Raw genomic sequence first — 17,649 nt, 5'->3', positions numbered from 1 at the left:
CGTATTCTGCTGTCAATAATGTTTGACAATATTTGACAGCCAATATGTGGTAGCAGTCAATTTTTAACTTCATCTGAGCTACAGCAGTCTGCTGAAAGGACCTGACAGCTGGCATGCAGTCCTGAACAGGACTTAACATCTCTCAGTCAGAATTTGGTATAAATTGAGATCCTACATGCACCTGATGTCAAATTTGGCAGAATCTGAAAGATGACTTGCAGTAGAATCTAGAAAATTATAAATGAACTTCATTCTTTTCTCCATGTAACTAATCAAATAGTAGATCATTAAATTCAAATGACATATTTTTCAAAGTAAATTTTAATATTAAATCCCGAATTCAGAAAGTTAAATTTTTGTTTCAAGTCTAACTGTAGGCATGAGACCTTTCTTTAATTTAATCATGTCTTTACTTTTTCAAGGCTTCATTCTGTTTCTCATAGTTTTTGTTATACTTTTTGGAAACACATGTTAACTTAAGTGGATCAAGAAAACTTCAGCTACCTCTGGGTCACAGAATATGTTTTAGCTTAGTTTGGTGTTGGTTTTAGGCATGTGTGAGGAATCTAACAGGGGACTGGAAAACAAATTTTCTCAAGTTGATTCCATGGATTCTGTTCCATGAGACAAGCATGAAACAAGCTGTCAGAAGATTCAGGATGATCCAAGTGAAGGGTGTGCTTACGCAATGAGAGGATTATGATTCCATGCTGCTCATACTAAATGCTACAACATGAGGAGCAAGAATGACTCAATTCTAATGAGTCAGGCTCAGTTTGCAGTTTGACCAAATCAAGTTCATTTGTGCAAATTTGCACTAGACAAGCATAGATCTTGGTTCCAAATTTGTGCAAATACTTCTAGCAATTTCCTGGGAGCTGAACCTTCTCCACCGAGTTGGCTTCCTTTTGTCTGTCAGGACAGACATGTGTTTGCAACTGCAAGTTTCTAGCGTTACACATCCCTAGACTAGTGTTTCTCACGCACCCCTAATTATACAGAAGCTATTCTTAATACAGCTTTTTCTCTACTACAGAGAAATTGTATGAAGTTACTTTCTACTAAGATCACTGGTCCATAAACATCTGTACTTCAACTTGCAGTAGCTACTTGAATACCTTTGAATTTGGGTGTGCTGAGGGCAGACCTCCGCTTTGCCTGTGAAATATGATTTCTCCCCAAAAAGAAAAATCCTCCCTCTCATGGGTAATTCACACGGTCAGTGCTAACAGGATTGAATCCAAAATGGGACTATTGGGAAAGAAGGTGGTAGCGGGATGCTCAGGAGAACACCACAGTTTATGGAAATTTAGGAGAAAATACTTTTTAAAGATGCTAAAAGATAAATTTTCCTACAAAATAGAGAACTGAGTACACTCAGGAGCAGGCCATAAAAAAGAAAAGGTGGGAAAAGAGTGGTGGTAGAATGAAATAGGTTGGAGATGGCATGTCTTTTTGGAACGTAAAACAGATGGTCACAAGAAACGTGGCAATGTGTTGTTGCAGGCCCCACTTCTTATCATATGCTGTATTTATCATAACCAGAGACCTATGAGTTGCATGCATATGTGTCTCGTTTGCTGCTCTCACAAGCTGTTGCAATCCTTTGACGGAAAGGGGAACATAGAGCTGATAATGATCTAACTGGTCAATAAAGGTGATGACAGAAGGCTCTGTGCAACACAGGGACAGCAGTAAGGCTCTTCCAGACTGAGGAAGCGAGTCTATAAAGCAATGGTGGAGTGTTACAGGACAACGGCTGCGGGTTGGCTCCCAGGGACAGCCGGACTGGAAAGGGCCCTGGCTTAAGTCCTGGCAGCTGGAGTGGACAGAACAGGGCGACATGGACCTGCCACCTAATTCACTACAAGGCGTATGATCTTATAGTGAATTTTAAGAGGACGTCAGGTTGCCCTGAACCAGAAATGGGCATTGCTAGCACACCAACTGAAGCTGAACATAGGGACTGCTCCTCACCACTGAGGCCTTGCGGGCTTCTAGTGTCAGTGTAGATTCGGGGGACTTGTAATAAAGATTTCTCTACTCATAGACACAGTGTATCATGAACAAGGAGCAATTCATTAAGAGCATAAAACACAGTTGAGCTTGGGGCCTCCTACTACAGTCAGCCATCTTGTAACAGTATCAAACAACCAGAATGCCTTCCCAACCCCTCTAGGAGGCCCATACCCATCCTACAACAATTGAGTCTTCCTCTGTCACAGTCTGATTTCATGCGGTTTACTACAAGGGGGAAACCCCAAAGCAACACACTTGCTGCTTCGAAGGGAATGTTACCCACCCAAACTACAGCGACTTCCTAATCCTGAAAACCAGTGACTGCTTTCTTCACATTTTTCCTACCTCTGCACTTCTCTTTATCTCGTTAAGCAGCCTGAACTCTCCTCTCTGGATGAAGCAGCTTGTACCAGGTCTTATGCTCTGCCGTGCCATCGTATTTTGTTCTGGGCCATGCATGTCCTATGCCAGGGGTGGCCAAACTGAGGCTCGGGAGCTGCATGCGGCTCTTTGAGTTTATTTTGCAGCTTGCCACTCATGGTCCAGGGTTCTTGTGGGCACCCCCCTGCCACTCACTGCCTGCCTCTGCCACCCACTTGCTGCCCGCCACTGCAGCCATCCACCGGCACCCACTTGCGGCTTTCAAGCATCCAAGATTTACCGTATGTGGCTCCTCTGTTGGGCAAGTCTGGCCACTCCTGGTATATGTCATAAATGTGACATCACTCCTAGCTGGGCCTCAGATTGTCACCTTTGTCATTGCTTCTGTGATCTGTTGCCCATGCAGAAACTCACATGCAGAAGTAAAACAAGCAAACAAGCCATCTCAGTGTTTTGGCATTATTTGTATGCTACGCTATAAAGGAGCTACTCATTGGAATACTAAGAAAGATAAACATATGGCAAACCTCTAAAGCCTGTTTCTGGAAACCTGCTTGGAGAGAACAGCTAATCCATTGTTCTGAGTCTGAAAAATATTATGAGTCTGGAGTGGGAAATGGCTGTGGAATGAAATCCAAGAAAACAAAGTTCAGGGAGCAAAAATTCACAGTGGCTATCCCAAAACAGGCACAGAAGCCCAATCCTAGAAGAAAAAGAGCAGGCATGTAGAAGGCATGTCTGTGGGGATGATGGGATGGTGTGGTTCAGTCACAGAACTCAGTCACCCCAGCGTGAGCCCTCGAGAAACAGAAATGTCTGCCAACATAAGATGTTGTTTCCCCTTGGACTGATGGGTAGAGCAGCTTTTAGAGATCAGAAGAAAGTCAGCAGGTGTTAGGGCAACACAGTGTATCATTAAATGGTTGAGGAATAGTTGGAAATGGAAAATGAACCAATCTTTATTTACAGCTGGCTTTGTAAATTAAAGGAAGAAAAGATAGGCAGATGGCAAGTTAATGTCCTTGTACAGCAGTGCTCCTACCAATACAAAGACAAAGAAAACTATGATTTGGGGTGTGGGGAAAACAGCATATTCACAAAAATTGCCCACACATGTCCTTCAGTCACCAGACCTTGCTTATACTTAAACAGAGTTATACTTCATAAAAGACCTTCCATGTTTGCAAGTCAGACCCAGAATTCACCTGGTGCATGTATATCCCAACCAGCAATTTTAAAATGTTCAATCACTCAGATTTGCCAAGAGCTTGACTCTGCTATTGAATCAGATTCTACTGGGGAGACGCCATCGATGCCGTTGAGTCCACAATTAATGGATTAATTTCAGTTGTTGTGGCCTGATGATGTGGACAAGGTGCTTGGACAAGTACGTCCTACCACTTACTTACTAGACCCATGCTCATCTTGGCTACTTAAGAAAGCCAAGGACGGGATTGGGACCTGGATCCTGGAGGTGGTCAACGCCTCTTTAAGAGATGGCAGGGTACCTGCCCCTTTAAAGGAGGTGGTAGTCCGGCCAGTCTTAAAGAAGGCATCCCTGGATCCAGAGGTGGCCGCCAATTATAGACAGGTGGCCAACATCCCGTTCCTGGGCAAGGTGCTAGAGCGGGTGTTGGCGGGACAACTCCAAGCTGAAACTGATTATCTGGACCCATTTCAGTCCGGCTTCAGACCCGGGTATGGCACTGAATCTGCCTTGGTCGTCCTGTATGATGACCTGTGCAGGGAGAGAGACAGGGGGAGTGTGTCCCTGTTGGTTCTCCTGGACCTCTCAGCGGCTTTTGATACCATCGACCATGGTATCCTTCTGAATAGGCTAGCAGGATTGGGAGTTGGAGGCACCGCGTGGCGGTGATTCCGCTCCTATCTCAATGGCCGATTCCAGAAGGTGGTGCTGGGGGACTATGGCTCTGCGCCATGGCAGCTATGCCATGGAGTTCCGCAGGGGTCTATTCTGTCCCCCTTGCTATTTAACATCTACATGAAACCGCTGGGAGAGGTCATCAGGAGGTGTGGGCTTCGGAATCATCAGTACGCTGATGATACCCAGCTCTACCTCTCATTTTCCACCAATCCAGGTGAGGCAGAGGCTGTGCTGAACCGGTGCCTGGTCGAGGTGATGGGCTGGATGAGGGCCAATAAACTGAAGCTCAATCCAGACAAGACAGAGGTCCTGTTGGTGGGTGGCTCGGGCCTTGGGATGGGGACTTGGGTCTTGTCCTAAATGGGGTTGCACTCCCTCTGAGGGACAGGGTTCGCAGCTTAGGAGTGCTCTCGACCCTGAGCTGTCTCTAAGAAGCACAGGTGACGGCGGTGGTGAGGAGCGCCTTCCTTCAGCTTCGGCTGATACATCAGCTGCATCCCTTCCTGGAGAACGACTGCCTGGCGACAGTGACACACGTGCTGGTAACTTCCCGATTAGATTTCTGTAACGCGCTCTACGTGGGGCTACCCTTGAAGACGGTCCGGATACTTGGTGCAGAATAGAGCTGCCAGGTTGCTGACGGGGACTGGGCGTTGTTCTCATATAACCCAAGTTCTCTGTCAGCTCCACTGGCTCCCGATTGAAGTCCGGGCCCAATTCAAGGTGTTGGTTATCACCTATAAAGCCCTAACCGGCTTGGGACCTGGATATCTAAAGAAACACTTGCGCCCATATATGCCCTCCCATACCTTGAGATCAGCAACGGATGCCCTTCTCCGGGAACCCTCTGTGAATGATATTAGGAGGGTGAGTACCCGGAGGAGGGCTTTCTCTGTGGTGGCACCCCATCTATGGAATGTTCTCCCCAGAGAGGGCTGCCTGGCGCCATCGTTATTTGTTTTTTGGCACCAGGCTAAGACCTTTTTATTTAAAACTTATTTTAATTGCTAAATTATTGTATTAATTAGGATTTTAACATTTTTAGCCGAGAATGCACCGGGGTTTTTTAAATGTTGTTGGTTTTTTTTCCTTTTAAATTGTTATATTATTATTATTTATGTATGTTTTTATGTATTCTTTGTGAGCCGCCCCGAGGCTTTGTTGCGATGGGGGCAGCATAGAAATGTTTTAAATAAATAAATAAATAAATAAACTATTAGGAAAACTTTTCTAGATAGACTGATCTGACAAGTAACCACTGCAAATCATCTCCATAACCACAGGATGCTAGCACACACCTACTTCATGAAAGGTGCTCCCTGGGTCTGTTGGAACCGTTGCCTCCATGAACTGAGAGTGCAAACTGGAGTGTGTCCAAGATTATCCTGCAGCTACGCATTAGAGGGGAAGATAGATAAATGTTCGCTAGCAAGCTTTAGGGCCTCAGTCTTCTCCCCAAGGAGCCCCTCATAAACACAGTTTGGAAATGACTGTCCTAAAATGTTTGATTTTGCTTGAAACTGGATGCTATAGTGACAAAGACTGCTGCCAGAAATGGCAACTCTGCATTGATTTCTCCACTAATCCCTCGAAACATCTTGTGAAACTCTGTATGTAGTGTTCATTTATTCAGGCTTTCTTTGGATTGGACCTCTGAAAGGTTTCCAGCTGACAAACATTGGTAAATCCTGGGATTTACACAGTTAGAAGGTTGATACTGAGTTTCGTCTAGTTGAGAGAGGTAAATATTTAGTCCCAGCTATTTTTATCTAAGCTGTACTTGGACAAGTGCCAGAGTAAAGCATCAAAGCAAGGCAAGACCCAAAGGCACACTGCGAACTCAACTGCTCCCCTCTGACCATTTCTTTCTCCCCTGCAACCCAACAGTTTTCTATAGAGATACACACATGGCAAGTGGAATTCTGCGCAGGACTACAATGAATTGAAGCTGACAGGCATGGCTGGAAGTTGTAATTGCTTTTTCTTTGTACTTACTAAAGGGAAAAGCAAGGTATTAAAATCCTTTATGAGTGCATACTGTTGAATGGGTTTTTTCTCATTATGCACTCATACGGCCAAGAAGCTGTGATAGAGTTCAATCTTACAACTGTCCACTTGAGCGTTGGATGTTAAGAAGTTACTTGCAGAGGTCAGTCCTTTAGCAGGTACAAACTCACCCACAGTATAAGAGTCGATGAGAGCCGTGCTTCTGAAGGAGTGGAATCAGGGCTTTCTCCTACTGCCTCTTTGGCCTATGAACTAAGTGAAATATAAAATCCCTGAATGCTAAACAGCTGCACTCACATCTGTTGTATATGTTAGACAAAGCAAACAAAGAGTACTCATCCACCTAATCCAGTGTGCATCATCACAGACAACAAGCAGGTGGATTTAAATTTCTTAACAAAGAACAGTTTGAGCAGATATCCTGAAGACCCATCTTAAGAGCTATCCAAGGAACATCCAGGCAAACTTATCTTGTTGACTCTGTACAAATTGTTCTTTTTCAGGGCAAAATATATATAGAGAGAATCCCAGAGCAGCTTGTCATGCGCAGTTTGGTATTACTTGCTTTCTCTGCGTTGTTCCCTACCATGCAGGTAGGTAATACCATATCATTTAAAGAGGGGGACGGACATCTGTATAGCTATAAAAATGGCTGCACTTACAAAAGCTAGCCTGGGCTGCATGGAGCAGAAACATTACTAAAGAGATGGTATGTTCTCATATTTACTTCTTGGGAGTACCGTGCAGATACCAAATAAATCCATAACGGATATGCATATTTTGTTATTCTTATAACTTCATACACACACTCAGCAACACTTAGGTACGTGTAAATGTACTGTGCAGATCACAGCTTCAGACTGATAGCTACGGCTCTCCAGGACAAGACAGTGTGTGTTCTTTGCAGCAGGGGTGTTTCCCCCTGAATAAATTTATCATGTTAAACTTGCAAAAACTAGTGTAGACCCATAAAAAACTTCCACAATTTGTGTCAGGATAAATTGGGTACCCATCCGCATATGCATCTGAGTGCATATTTTCTCCATTTGCACTGCTTTGCTTTTAATGGGATGTACATCTGGATTAACGCTTGGATGTGCATTCCATTGCCAGCAATGCAAAGAAGACATCATCTGAATTTGGATGTGCACTTGAGTGCAGATGTTGTCTACACTGCACAGCTGTTGGTGGAATGCATACATGAATACATGTCTGATTTGAGAGTGCATTCCATTGAAAAGCAATGTCATGCCAATTGACCCCATCTGCCCTTGGAAACACATATGGTTGTGCATTCAATTTATCTTGGAGTCCTTTCAGCAAGTCATTTAAGGGATTCTTCGAGTGTATCTGTGGAGACTCCTCTGACACCAGCCCAGTAGCAAAGCTGGGTAATTTTCAGCCCTGGACTTCATTGCCTTGAGGTGCGCAGGGGCGGAGGCAGGCCTTACGTGGCCATGATGTATATCACTCCAGTCCTGAAGCCCACAACTAAAGTTGTCTTCCCCTGGCTCCTCCAATGCTACCCCACAGCTTAGCCCTGCAACTGCATTTTGCAGATATCATGCCTACTGCAAAAACCTTACCGGCAATCCTGATTTATAAATCTTCGCTGACCATGTGCAGCTTTGCATTCCAAACTCACTTAAATCATATTGCCATGATTCTTAAATGAAGACCGGAATCAATGGAGATGGTTCCCGCACTTGGCACTGGTTGATCGTTTGGGGGCTGCTAGGCTGTGGGGCCCTGAAGCTGAGCCCCAAGATCTCGCTCTAGTTACACCATTGCACCAGAAAGGTTTCAAATGGCAGCCCCCCTGCAGTTGAAAAGATAAATTGCATGGGTGGGTGGGGAAGAAACTGTGCTTGGAGGAGGTGTGCCTGGAAATATGCATGCTCCAAGTCCAACTTTTCTTATATTCAGCCCAATCAGGGGCTTTTTCCTTTACTGTCCCAGCACACGGAGGGGAACTTTGGCTCAAGCTCAAGCCACCTCCTGTTCAGATGCATAGAATCTGTTTTGTGTTCGTGTAGGTAAGAGCATAAGCAAATAGTTTGAAATGTTCAGCATTCATTTGTCCATGTGGAATGGCAGAGGACCAGAGAACATGTGCTTGCCCCTTTGGTCCTTTAAATTCCAAACCTAATCTTGCCTTGTTAAAGCCCAGGCAGATGTGGGGAAAGGGAGCCATGAGCCCAAAGAGAGAATTATTGGCATAGTCGAGATCCCCCAGTTCCCGAGGGCCCTGGAGCTCTGTCACAGCAGTTAAGAATGGCTTTGTTATGGAGACAGGATTTGGCTGAGGAATATCTGAGGGAAGCAAAGCCATTGAACAAAAACAAAAACAAATCATGCAGATTGGGACAGTGTGGAAAGTGAAGAAGGAAGGAGCTTGGATGAACTACTTTCTAAAGACCATGTAAGGACACATTTAACACATGCCTCTGACTACTAGACACAGCTTCTGACAGACAATTGAAAAAAGAATGGAAACCTTGGCTAGAGACCATCCCAAGGCCAGCCTGCACTTTTCAGGCAGGGATGTTTTGCCCTGTCGAAGATTTTAACTGACGGTGTCCCTTACACACTTGCTGACTGTGGTACCTACAGCGGCTTCCTCTTGCCTCTTGGCAGGCATTCCCTCTTCTGTTTCCCAGTGACGATCATTTCTGCTGCTTTTCCATTGGCCTGCGTGCCCTCACCAGTGTCTGGCAGCTTTTCCTGTGGAAATAAAAAACATGAGCAGCAGCAGCAGCAGCAGACATATTTGGTAATGCTTTACTTTGGAGTTTCCTGTTCAGAAGGCATTTTGCTTCAGCTGCAAATGGTTAGAATAAAGTTGGGTGGAGAGAGGGAAGGACAGAGAAAATATTTTGGAACTTATTCTAGACAGGCCTTAATGCTTACACAATTTTCTCTGTAAGTCAGCTGAAGAAAGGCAGAACACGAAGAAGGTTTATTATTCAACTGGAAGGGATAATCAAGTAACTAGACAAATTAGATTACCCGTCTTGATGAAGATTAAATTTCAGGGCAGTTAGTCTTTCGAACATTACCTGGCCCTACGATGCCACCATCGCCTGTACCTCCCAAGTGTTAATTTAAAAATAAAACTCAGCACTGCAACATCAGTAAAGTATTTAAGCAGCTTATGAGGGAAACAGTCTGTTCATAAAGCACAATGCCCTTATTTATCAGGCCACTGTTGGGATTCTTCTACTTAAATCAGTCAAATATTTGAAACAATCAAACCCACTTTTCTGGAAATAAATGAAGTCCAATCATGAGTAGGTTCTATAGCCTATCTGAAGGGGTCAAGAACCAGAGGCCCTGGGGCTAAATTGCAATTTAACTCATTGACTGGGTTCAGATAAGAACCCACCTTCAAGGGCTGAGTATGGGTTGAGTGAGTGTTGTCACTGAACTATGAAACATGGGTTATCATGCTGTTTGAATGCAGCTGCTATAATTGGTTTGTTAATCACAAACGACCCATGATGAAAACTCATGGTTTCCTGTGGGTTGTTGTTCACCATGGTTTGTTATCTTGGCTGGATTCAGAAAACATGTTTCAACAACAGACCAAAGTTCAACAACAACCTATGTTCAACCTTTGAGTGCTGGTTATTATGTTGTCTAAACCCAGTAACAGACACCCTATGGCAAAGGGTTCCATAGGTTGGTTGTGATTTGTGTCAAGATTTACTTCATTTCATTTGTCTTAAATATGCTACATAGCTTCAGCTACAGTGGATGGCCAATAGCTTTTCTGCATTTTGAGAAATAATGAATGTATGACCTTGTTTCCTTTTTTTCCATCTTGGTCACGACTGCATAAAAATTTCTATCATTTACCATGGATATTTGCTAAGGTATCACAAACAGTTCCCTATTTTGAATTTTGCCAGGCAGGTGTTTTTTTTTTTTTTTTTTACCTGGAGAAAAAAAAAATTAAGGGAAGACACAAAATATACATTCTTCAATGTGTCAGGTCTTCAGAAGGACTGTCCTACAGGAGATGGTGCAGAATTGTTTTCTTTTGCTCCAGAGGGCAGCACTGGAACTATTTGTGGATCTTGTAGGGAAGTAGTTTGGTTAAATATTAGGAGACAGTAGTTCATGGTCTTAGTTGGTGGGCAGTGGAATGCAGATTGGTTGGCTTTCCTCTGCTGAAAGCATTAAGCAGAGGCTGGGATAGCCATCTTTCAAAGAAACTGTAAATGCATCTTGATTGCAGATCTAACATTAAGTTTGGTGCTGGACTAGATAACTCCCAAAACCTTCTGATTTGTGATTCTATGTTTATTTTATATTAGCTAAAAGGTTTCCATTTGCTGATTCCATACACACAACATAGTCTTCTTCCATCCTTATTAGGTTAATGATAGTATAAACCTACAGCTTTCAAGGACACATATTATTGGATCCTTCCTCCACTTGGTGCCCTCCAAAAGTTTTAGACTTCAGCTCCTATGCACTGCCATCACCATGACCAATGGTTGGGAGTGCTGGGAGTTGTAGTCCAAAACATCTGGAAGCCACCTGGTTGGGGGAGCTGATTTATAGCATGAACTACTCAGAAATATGAGATAATTTCTGAAGTGCCAAGAATCTCTCATTCTCTCCTCTTTTTTCAAAGAATTGCAACTGGATGTAGAAAAAAATACCTCAGAAGTATTATTTGAAATAATTTGTCTCACCGAAGAGTAATTTTCTTCTGAAATCCAAAGTATTCATTGGAACTCCCTGCTGTCTTCATGACTAAGAACAGTCATTTCTTTTAATTTCTTCTGCCCGATGTTGCAAATTCTTTGTTTCAATCCAAACCCAGAAGTTTGAAAGACAAAAATAAACTTTAGTGGCAGATTCTTTGGAATGTTAGTCTTCAGTCCCTAGGAATGTTTGACTCTGGAGAATCTTCTGAGTTGGAAGAGGTTGGATCCTTCAGATGCATTCCAGGTTTCCAAGGCCATTGTTCATACATCATTTACTCCCAGTGGTGTTTTACCATTCGGTCATTTTTACAAGTGTATCTGCAGGACTGCTGTAGGTTTTACTCTCTCTGTGCTGTTATGTTGCTAATTGTAGGTCAATGTTGATGCAGAGAAGGAACATTCAGTGGCAGCAATGGTGAAAAGGGGAAAGAAATACTACAATGGAAAGTCTTTGGTGCCTAAAATAATAAACATATATGTGTATCTTTGTTAAAAGAAAGTAACTTAAGAAAGATTAGGGAGGGTTTAGTGGGTAAACTATTATTTAAATGGTCTTCATAGAAGTAACTTTATGGAAAGTTGCTTTATGTAGCTGTCACCCTATATTTATCATAGGAGGGCATGCTGCATATAAATTGAAATGCATATATACGCAGCTACATATACATACCTTTGGTTTCCCCTATTAGCCTTTTCCCAAAGTTCCAATCAAGTTATACTATGACTATTTTTACAAAATGCAAACCATAGGGAGTATAATCTAACAATTTAGGGTGACAGTCCTATGCCTGGTGGAGTTTTTAGGCAGCATAGGAAGTATTGGATCTCTCCCTCCAAGGTCAGTGAGAGTATTCCAGCCTTGGAGGAGAAGATCTGACCTTGGAGCCCTCCTTCCAGGTCCTGTGAAAAGTTTCATAACACTGCCTTCCTTGGATTAGTGCTCCAGAGCTGGGAGAAGTGAAAAGGCCATGAATCTGTCCCCAATTTGTGGAAAATTAATGCCAGCTCTGGGGTGGTGTAAATAATTTTCATTTCATGGCTTTCAGAGGAAGGAAAATAGTGTGAAGAAGTTGCATGGGAATGGGAAGGAGAAGGCTACTCATCCCTCACTCCTTCTATGCTACCCCTAAGAATCCAGCAAGGCTCTAGATATGTTGAGAGCATTCTAACTTGGCAGGAAGAATTGTCCTGTCAAGTTTCATTGATTTCAAAGAATAGTCAAGCTTGTGGATTAAAAGTGTTTAATTTTGGCTGGATCATGCCACACTGCATATTATAATAGAACATAATGGTTATGATGCCAGAGCTGACGAGACCACCTTAAAACAGTGTCACAGAATATTTTTCTTCATTCAGTGCTTGATATTTTTATTTTACAGATGGCAATAGTAAGATTCCACAAGACTTCAAGTAACTGAAGAACATTCTTTTTTCAACCACATCCTTATTTTCAGGTGTAGATTTGGTTTACTATTCCTTTGATGTACTTACTGCTTTTGGTTGGCACTCATTTTTACATTCCTCTAGGACATCTGATGGCATGACTGTGACTGGCTGAACAGGATACAAGTTTGTTCTTTCCTTAGAAATATCAAGATGTACCAGGGAATCAGGTTCACTTTGCTGTCGTATATTATACTCCAGTTGCTTAATGGAAACAAATGGATGCTTGTTCTTCTTAGTAGCGGAATTATCTTGTTTTTGCTGCATAGAAAGTAAATACAAAAATATTGCCATTCTTGCCAGCTAGCAAAGGATAGATATTGACAACACTTTTTCCAGAGTAAAATGTGTTTATATGTTCTTTGTATGATGTTGAAATGAGTTAATTCAAATGACTTGCATGTGCCATGACCATTGGTTAAGAAGCTGGCCATGAACACTGTCTGTGCTTATGTATGAAAAGATACTCAAATCGGTTCTACTGCAGACCTAAACTCGTTAGTCACCAAACTGAACTGAACTGAACTTACCAACCAATTTTGGTGTCCCACAGTGGCAGGGATGGAGAACAATATTGATTATTCCCTGCCCATTCTGTGTGCTAAATGACATAGTTGGGTGAAGCTACTTCATTGTCCTCATTGCTCCATTCTAGGGATGTATCTACAAGGAAAACTCAAATTTATCAGAGCTCTCCAAATTCTACCCCAAAACTCACTCAGTCTCATGCCTTTGTCAAATTACAGGCTGGAGCCGGGGAAGGGGAGGTTTGCTTAAACACCGGGGCATATTTCCCAAAATGCATGATTCAATTATATGCTTTTTCTTCATTTGCACAGCTTCTCTGTCCCCAGAAAGTGCACATTTTTTTTTCAGGTGTGGGCATGCAGCTGGATGCATTTTGGAAATGTATGATGCTCAAAAAGTGTGTACTGGGTAAATCCTGATAGAAAACTAATGGCAAAAAATCTCATTCACCCTTACTTTGCCCCTGGCTATTTTATCTTTCATTTTATGTCTCTCTTAGCAAAGAGAAAGGGGCTTGGTCTAGGCTTTCCCTTATCCTTAATATCTCAAGAACAACTGGAGAGAAGTGAAGAGCTTCCCTCCCTAGTGCTGCCTAGGGAAATCCAAGCCTTTTCTCTTGCTGTTCGTTCCCTTATATCTCACAATAAGGGACAAGTTTCCTTTGCTTGCATGAGCACTGATCCGAGCAATCCCTGGCTTTGCCCACTAGCATCAAGAGAAACTCTGGAAGAGGCTCCAAAGGCTACACTGGAAGTTGCCAAGAGCCACATTTGTGAGCTGTGGGTTGTACTCTCCCACGATATAGTTAGGGGGAGGAGCATCAGCAGCTGACAGGAGATATGTTTTCTAGAATGGAATCTTGAAATAAATATATTTAATTACATTTAATGACCCGCCCTGGCGAGTGATGCTGGCAAAGCGGACCCCATTTTTGTGGTTATATAGTATGAGCGCAATTCTAACACTCCATAGTGAGCAAAGAAGCCCCGATCGCGTATATAGCCCTACAATATAGGGATATGAAAGGCTGAAGAAGAAATATAGGAAGACAATGAACGCCTCTAGATGAGACTTTTTAACCATGGCATTTTGTTCTAACCCTATGCAAAATTAAACTGAGTCTTCATGCAATTTTAAAATATATATATTTTTAAAAAACTACAGTTCGATACTTTCTGATCCATAATCTGTAGGAGGTGTTGTGGAATGAAGGAGAATGCAGCAGCTGTGCTTGTGGAGAGTTAGGTTATGTTCTGCATACAAAAGAGGAGGAGGAGGAGGAGGAGGAGGAGGAGGAGGAGGAGGAGGAGAAACACTGCATTTTCTCCATCCCAAAAAGTCCTGAAAAAGCATCGGGTGAATACATTTTTTTGTGCTGAGTCTATATATCAAAATCTCTCTCAGAATGCACGTGATTTGTTGGACTGTGTTCCTGGGCCCAGGAACTTGCTAACCACTTGCAAGTATAGCAAGCTTTTTCTGGGCCTCTGAATCCTGCCCAAGGAACCACCTTTTCTGACAAAGAAGAAGCATTGCCCTAGACGGTGGAACAGAAGAAACAATTTGTGATAATAAAGGAACTCTGCATAGTAAATCTACCCAAGAGATTATCTTGTTCTACAATGAACAAGACACTCAGAAAAGTACACTCAGAAGAGGGTATTTCGAGGTGAGGCAAGAAAAGAGGAAATTCCTTATATTAGTATATGAGAACTAACTGTACTTCAGGCTACCAGGAAAAATAAAATGTGTTTACAACTGTTTTTTATTTTAAAAATGAACAATGTACTGTTAATGGGACAAATTTCTGTTTTAATTGTGTATGATTAAAAGAACAACTGATTGTGATGGACAATGACCTTTGCAAGGCCCAGAGTTTCCAGAAAGCATTCTGGAACAGCAAATGCCTTTAACTAAGTGCCATGGAATTCCATGTTGACTTAACCAGCATAATTCAGCATTTCTTTTAACTCACCAGAGTATCCACTGCACAAGAAATATCACGAGGCTGTCCTTCTGGGTGATGCTGAGTTAGGTTTGGTTGCCACTGGGGAGTGAAAAACGCAAAGGATAGACAGCTGACCAAAGCAAGCACGTCAGGGCAACCTATTACCACCATGAGGTTCCCTGAAGAGGCAAAAACAGGGCTGTCTTAACAGCATTATGGGCCCTGGGCAAAGCAGTGTACCGGGGCCCTTATGACAACTACAACTACTGTTAATTTTGGACGTTTTCCAAGTTTCTAAGGGTTAACATACACAGATTAGTATGGGGCCCATGGGCAAGTGCCCATCAGGCCCACGCGTTAAGACAGTCCTGGCCAAAAAGCCCCAGTGAGCCTGATGGATGGATGATTAGGCTCATCACGTGTGCATTCCTCCCTCCCCTTGCTGCCTCTAGGGGGCACTGCAGGGAGAGATGAGGCTTCTCCCTTCAATAGTCATTCACTGCAAGCCACATTTGGCTGAGAATGGCTGTTGAGCACTACCCGCTGTGCAAGCAGGGCTTGTGCCCAAGCATGGCAGACAGGGCAGGGGAGCGAGTCAGGTTCCTCAGCTCTTGCTCCAGAGGAGCCCTGATGCAGGGGATTGGGGGGGGGGGGGTGCCTGGTCCACTTTCTGGGCCAAGGGGATGCAATCAGCTGAGCAGTGCTGCTCCACTGATGCCCCCACTCCTGCTTAGGCAGGAGCATGAGAAGGGACTGGGCAGCCTGCACTAGGCTGGGACACGCTGAGAAAGGAGCATCCCTGCCTAGGCCAGGCTCAGATCAGGACAATACTGATCTGGATGGGCCAATGGTCTGACTTGGCGTAAGGCAACTTCTTAAGAAAAGCAGGAGAAGATGACTGAAACAATTCAAAGATTTTGAATAACCATTGAAAAAATCTCACATGATGACAATTCTGGCATTTGTTTGCCTGAATGGATATGACTTGAAGGTATAGCTTGCTTCTTATACATAATTTGGTGGCATTTGGTAGAAAAGGTTGGGAAAACATGCCTCTTTCTTTTAACAGATAAAGGCAAACTTTTCCTGTTTTGCAACTCTTTCTGTTCCTCTATCTTTTATGCGCACACACATGCACACAGAACACAACTGCTCAAGTTCTGCTGCTACTTTTGTGGTTGTTTTCTCTATTCCGTTACACCTGTTTTTTAAAGTATTATTATTAAAGGAAAGAGAGCTATTTGTGGGGCAGCCATAGGGACTCAGGGGACTCCAGTCATGGAATCTTCCTTGAAATGGGACAGAAATAGCTGCTGTCAAATAAACTGTGTGACTAAACACAGATGGCTATTTCATGAAGACACCACTTGAGAAAGTGGACAGCAACACCCACACGCAGTGAAACTACTCCTGAGCGCTCCACTTCCATTGAAGATAACACAGCCTGTGAAAGCAAACTTTGTGAATCACTGGCTTGGGGAAACATAATGAAGCTCTATGAATCATCACAATGAGAGAAGTTTCCATTCCTTGTAGTTTATAAACCGCTAGGAATGGCTTAGGTAGATAAAAGTTCCACCAAGTACAATCCACCAACCTTGGAAAAGTCAAACTTGGCTTTAGTGCATTAATCTCAGGTTTATACAGGGAAACCATTTCTAAATGATTCAACAAAAATATTAAAATGTCTACAGACCTCTTTTTAAAATGTTATTTTCCATAATTAGTTCCTTCCCTATGTTCCAGAAGAGCTTTTGCTCTATTATAGAACCTGCCCAAAGTAGATTATTTCACCTGTAGGTTCCAGGTATTTTTAACTTATATATTTAGTGAACAATATTCCACTGTGTAAGATGCCAATGTATATCCACCTAGAAAAATTCTCTTACATTTAGGCCAAGGCTTACGGCTTATCAAACAATGCGATGCTGGCTTAGGGTTGTCAAGCATTGCATACATACAAACACATGCATGCACAGACATGTACACATCCATCCAGAAATGTGAATATGCCCGCATACATCCACACATCTATGTACCATGCAGGATTTATGTAATTCTTTGTAAGATGCGATGGCATTTAAATTTCAAGGCTAAATCGGACTGATTTGCTGCTAACCTTACAAAAGCCAGTTGATTGAAGAGAAAGAGTTGATGGCAATGAGGTATCTTGATGTCGATTACTAGTCATTTCATGATTTTCTGGAAGAATTCAAGAGCAGGCATGTAGGTATCAAAGGCTTGTCTTTCTCATACATACAAAATGTAAGGCAAATGCAGGACAGCAAGCATTCGGAGACAGAATGTATTGCCTCTAGCTTGGCCCATTACTGTTGACTTTGTTAACTTTCTTTATTCCTGAGTAACTTTGGGTCTCTGAAAGTGACACTTACCACCAGTGCTAGATACATGTACTGCTGACCTACTGTCTTAACCATCACCCCATCGCTTTGACCCACACACCACTGCCACTATCTTATGCAAGCATACAGCTTCCCCAACTCCACTGTTGAAAGGCAGCCACTTTAAAACTCAGCTGGCCCCCAAGAGACTTTACATGCCCAGGAGAGAAGTAATGCACAGATGTTGCTACAAAGACATTCTAGTTCAGCCTACAGACCCTTTTCAAAACTTCAGTCTAGGTTACTGGAGGAGACCTCACCTGAATGGGTAAGGAAAGGCTCAGAGGATGCCATCAGTGCCCTGCTTACTTTGATCCT

Source organism: Varanus komodoensis, unplaced genomic scaffold (genome assembly GCF_004798865.1).
Source record: "Varanus komodoensis strain SLA01 unplaced genomic scaffold, ASM479886v1 scaffold1, whole genome shotgun sequence".
Lineage (NCBI taxonomy): Eukaryota > Metazoa > Chordata > Lepidosauria > Squamata > Varanidae > Varanus > Varanus komodoensis.
The sequence above is the reverse complement of the archived record's forward strand: the minus strand, read 5'-3'. Positions refer to the sequence as shown.